Source organism: Cebus imitator, unplaced genomic scaffold (assembly GCF_001604975.1).
Source record: "Cebus imitator isolate Cc_AM_T3 unplaced genomic scaffold, Cebus_imitator-1.0 Scaffold607, whole genome shotgun sequence".
In the NCBI taxonomy this organism is placed as follows: Eukaryota; Metazoa; Chordata; class Mammalia; order Primates; family Cebidae; genus Cebus; species Cebus imitator.
In genome coordinates, this window is record NW_016107922.1 from 44175 (window position 1) to 49524 (window position 5350).

Below are 5350 nucleotides of genomic sequence, written 5' to 3' on the forward strand. Positions count from 1 at the left end.
GGATTACAGGCGTGAGCCACCACGCCCGGCCTGTCTTACTTTTGCCTGAGTTGTCCTGCCTTTCCAGACCGAATGTTCATCTTCCATATGCTGACTGATGTCCCCTGTGTCCTTAAAATGTATAAAACCAAACTATGCTCTGACCGCCTTGGGGACATGTCATGAGGACAGCCTGAGACTGTGTTACAGGCATCTGTCCTCAACCTTGGCAAATAAACTTTCTAAATTAACTGAGACCTGTCTCAAATATGTGGGGCTCACGTAGGTAAACAAAAAACTGCAACCTGAACTGAGAATATGCCCTGGCCATAAGCAGCCCAGCCTCGGCTACTCACAGCAGCGGAGGTCTTGGCTCTTCACAGCTCACAAGCTGCCAAAACATGTTCAGCTAAGGAAACTGCAGGGCTGCAACCGACAGGCTATTTCTGCATGAAACGCACATTTTCTGGCTCTAAATATTCCCCACCCACTTGTGGAGCAGCGATCTCTGAAGCACTTTTGGTTCTCAGTGCTACCTGGTTCATGAATCTTTTTTCTGTTCAACTAAACTCTGTCAAATTTAGTCTTAAGGCTTTTCTCTTTAACAGTATACATATATCACACATCGCATTGTACTACAAAAATGTAATTCACTGCGATTTATAAATTTACAATAGTCTATTTTTTTTTTTTTTTGAGACAAAGACAGCTCTGTCACCCAGACTGGAGTGCAGTGGCACCACCCGGGTTCACTGTAACCTCAAACTCCGGGGCTCAAGCAATCCTCCCACCTCAGCCTCCTAAGTAGCTGGAAGCACAAGTGCATGCCACCATGCCGAGCGAACTGTTTTTTAATTATTGTAGAGATGGGGGTCTCACTGTGTCACCCAGGCTGGTCTCGAACTCCTGGTCTCAGTGGCTCCTCCTGTGTGATCCTCCCACCTCAACCTCCAGAAGAACTGGGATTACAGGTGAGAGCCACCACACCTGGCCCAAAAGTAGTATATCATTTCTTCTAAAACACTAGATGTTTTTTTTCAGCTTTTATTTTAGAATCAGAGGGTACCTGTGCAGGTGAGTTACAAAGGTGCACTGTGTGAAACTGAGGTGTGGGGTATGCCTGAACCCGTCAAGGGGATGGTTTGGTTGTCAACTACCTGAAAAAAAAAAGATCCTTTCCAATCAACAGCTGCAGCACTATTTTAAAAAATGAAAATGTAACAATAAGGGTTAAACAAATTTTGACATATTTATAAAATGGAATACTATGGTGACATTAAAATATTTTAGACTGTTTAATCAAGGTAGGGAAAATGCATACTTTACTGCGTAAAAAAAAAGAAATTACAGAGAAATCTTTTTTTCTTTTTTTTTGAGATGGAGTCTCACTCTTGCCAGGCTGGAGTGCACGGGTGTGATCTCGAATCACTGCAAGCTCTGCCTCCCGAGTTCAAGCGATTCTCCTGCCTCAGCCTCCCGAGTAGCTGGGATTACAGGCAAATGCCACCATACTGGGCTAATTTTTTATTCTTTGTAGACATGGGGTCTCACTATGTTGCCTAGGCTGGTCTGGAACTCCTGGGCTCAAGCGATCATCCTGCCTCAGCCTCCCAAAGTGTTGGGATTACAGGCGTGAGCCACCACACACAGCCAAGAAATCATATTGTATGAACCCAACTTTATGAAATATAAATATAAACTACTCACACATGCTGGTGGGGGGGGGAAGAACTGAGAGGAAATATAGCAAAAATGCCACTAATGGGTAATTCTCGAAGGGATTACAAGTCATTTTTACCTTTTTTTCTTGATATGTCTTTTAATTTCCAAATTTCCTCTAATTTAATATGTAACTTTAAAATAAGCAGTAATTCATTTAGAGAATAGATTTAACATCTATTCTCTAATTGCTTTTGTTGGCAATAGTGTTCTTATTAAAAGTTCAAAAAAGTCAATAAATCAGGGATAAAAAGAAGTGTTCAAATCTTTTTTCTTAATTATTATTATTATTTTTTTTTGAGATGGAGTTTCGCTCTTGTTGCCCAGGCTGGGGTGCAGCGGCACAATCTCGGCTCACCGCAACCTCTGCCTCCCGCATTCAAGCGATTCTCCTGCCTCAGCCTCCTGAGAAGCTGTGATTATAGGCATGCACCACCACGCCCGGCTAGTTTTGTATTTTTAGTAGAGACAGGGTTTCTCCATGTTGGTCAGGCTGGTCTCGAACTCCCGGCCTCAGGTGATCCACCCCCCTCAGTCTCCCAAAGTGCTGGGATTATAGGCGTGAGCCACCACGCCCTGCCAACTCTTTTACAAAATGTGAAGGAAGGGAGAACATCTGAAGCTGGGAAACAACGAAATATAAGTGAAATATACTCTTAAATTCATGTTGAATGGTTGAGAGAGCAACCACCTCTTTTTCTTAGTAAATATTGACTTCCAATAGTTATCAGCAGTTGCTCCTCTTAGAAGGCCGGGCCTAGAATGACTCATCTGAAATGATGACAGCAGACAATTCCATCAGCAAGAAAGAGGGTTTTGAGTTCATCACTGAGGGAAAGCTGATGAGAGCAGAAAAGCTCCAGTCTGTATTTTCCAAGCTGCTGCCCTCCACTTCACCAAGACCTCCCAGATACTTCAGTAGGATCTAACAGTAAAACCTCATGGAGCAGATCATTTGAGCAGGCCAGGTCCCAGCAGGAAACAGAAAATGCAGCAGTGTCTCAGGGCAGATCACTCTGGGGAGACAGGCAGGTGGGGCAGCCAGGAAAGGAAAGTGAAGCTTGAAGGTCTAAGGAGAATGGGGAAGGCAGGGTGAGCAGAGAGAATGCAGCTGAAGTTAGCGGGCACGCTAAGCCAGAGAAGGCAGCGTGAGAGGACCCCAAGGAAGGGAATTTCCAAACTGAACCCGTGACTCAAAAAATTGACCCACAAATACTAAACTAATTTAGCTCCCACTCTACCTGATTTTTTTTTTTTCTTGTACACGTTCTCTCATGATCTTCCCAAAATGTTATTCTTAAGCTGCAGGGAGAGGTGAGCAATGGAAGGAACTGGCCGAGGCCCACCACCAGAGTAGCCCCAGGATCAATCAGGGGCCTCAGAGAAGCCCCAGAAGAGCCAGGAATGTACTGCAGATAATCTGGGGAGAAGCCGGCCGTGGTAGCTCACGCCTGTAATCCCAGCACTTTGGGAGGCTGAGATGGATGGATCACAAAGTCAGGAGTTTAAGACTAGCCTGACTAACATGGTGAAACCCTGTCTCTACTAAAAATACAAAAATGGTGGCGGGGTGCCTGTAATCCCAGCTACTCAGGAGGCTGAGGCAGGAGAATCTCTTGAACCCAGGAGGCAGAGGTTACAGTGAGCTGAGATCGTGCCACTGCACTTCAGCCTGGGTGACAGAGCAAGACTCTATCTCAAAAACAAAAAAGAAAAAAAAGAAAGAAAACCTGGGGAGGGTGCAGCGTTCCACTCAAAACTAGACTCTGTCAGGAAAGCCAACTCCAACATTAAATGCCCTAAAAGGAACAAAACGAACTTGCCAGGAACATGATCCAAGCAGTCTGAGTGTCTTCCCACCCAACCCATCATGGCACCCACAATTGGAGACCACAGTCTCAATGATGTGTTCACGTTATTTTGCATGTCTTGAGTAATCATAACATGCTGGTTAGAAGACATGAATTAGAACACTTCGGATGAAAAGCCAAGTAATTGGGAAATTCTGGGACTACTCCCTCAAAAAAAAAAAAAAAAACAGCTCGTGGAAGACCTAGGACTTAGCTTCTTCGAGACTGCGTTTATGTGAAGCATTTTCCCCTTTGTAAGCCCATCATTGTGTAAAAGTGTCAAAACTGTGCAACACATTTTTTGATAGTTCAAAAGAAAACCCCCACAAACGCTTTATGTCGTTAGTTCTTTGATAAATCAAGATGGAGCCGTACACCTGTGTCACTCTCCCTCCCATTTGGTTCCCGTGAACAAACGTCAGATATCCCGGTTCGCTCTCCACCCAACTCTCTGCAATACCATACCAGAAAGAAACTTCAGACGAAATGTTTTTCAACATTTGCCTTGTTTTCTAGAACAATTTTAAAGTATAAATTATAACTAAATAAGGTAAACACCTTGTTTGTACTTAGTTATAATTTATACTTTAAAATTATTTGTACTTGCTTTAATTTTCAAACATCTTGAACTCAGATTTTCAGGAGTCTCAATATGGAGTTTTACGTTTAAAAGTCTAAATTTAGCTTTCTTCCAAGGAAAAGCGGGGAAGAAGAGAGGTTAAGACTAAAATACTCCGATTTGCAGAGTTTGACAATATCCTTCCAATTTCTCAATACCAATGCCCACTGACCCAGACATTCCACTTCTAGGAATTTTCCACCAATATATTTGTGTGAACGTATACAGAAAACGGTATTCATTGTCGTATCTATGCTAGTAAAAACTCGAAACAACCTAAATCTCCATTTCCTGTTTAAACAAGGTACTTCCCATACAATGCTTCAGGTTTTTTTAATGCCATGAACACACCTACCTGTCCTGCCATGAGAAGATGTCCTTAATATACTCAGTGCACAGAACAAGTTCGAAACGATTTTGAAGACTTGTACATAGAAGCGTTTCTGATAAGGTACAAACAAAAATGAGACTGAATGGAAGATGGGGAGACACGTTTGTCTGCCTTGTTTGGATTTTTTTTACAAGTTTGTAACATTTCTGTCATTTCTTTTTTTTTTTTTTTTTTCAATTAAACGGAAAGTCATGCCCAAAGCCCAAATAACTCTATCAGCTCAGAAAAGCATTCGCTGGCCCAATATATGCCCGTATACATACAGATCACCACCGTGATTTGCAGAGCACGATTATCCATCAGTCCCTTAACTATCTGGCTGGTCCAGGAGCAGAGCGCGATGTCTGTGCTGAAAAGAAAGCTTCCCAGGGGAGCCCCGCACTTGCCTCCAGCGCCACGCAGGCGTCCAGCCTCTACTGCCGCGTTCCTCGCCGGACTGCGCCGGGGACCGAGCTGCTGCCGCCGTTCCGCGCCGCGCCGCGCCGCCTCCGCCTGGCCCGCGCCCGGCTGCGCCCGGCTGCGCCCCGCCCAGCTTTCGTTTTCCTCTGAATGGAAAGCGAAACTTAGCGGGGCCTCCGCGCCCGGAGCGGGGCGCCCGCGTGCAGGGAAACCCCGCCGGCCGCAGCCGCGCGCCTACCTGCTGGGGACATCAGCGCTCGCAGACCGGCAGGGCTTGCAAACGCTGCCCTTTGCCCACGTGTCAGAACACACGCGCCTTTTTTTTTTTTTTTTTTTTTTTTTTGTGACAGAGCCTCTGTGGTCCAAGCTGGAGTGCAGTGACGCAGGGGCGCG

General features: G+C 45.0%; 1 protein-coding gene across 1 annotated transcript in view; it reads right to left on the reverse strand.

The window, feature by feature from the left end:
• The window catches only part of USP18 (ubiquitin specific peptidase 18), a 38437-nt gene extending 33366 nt beyond the window's left edge, over positions 1-5071 (reverse strand). Inside the window, exon 1 of the mRNA XM_037734337.1 lies at positions 4945-5071. The gene's annotated coding sequence lies outside the window, so the exon portion shown is untranslated. The remainder of the gene's footprint in view (positions 1-4944) is intronic.
• Between the last annotated feature and the right edge of the window lie 279 nt (positions 5072-5350).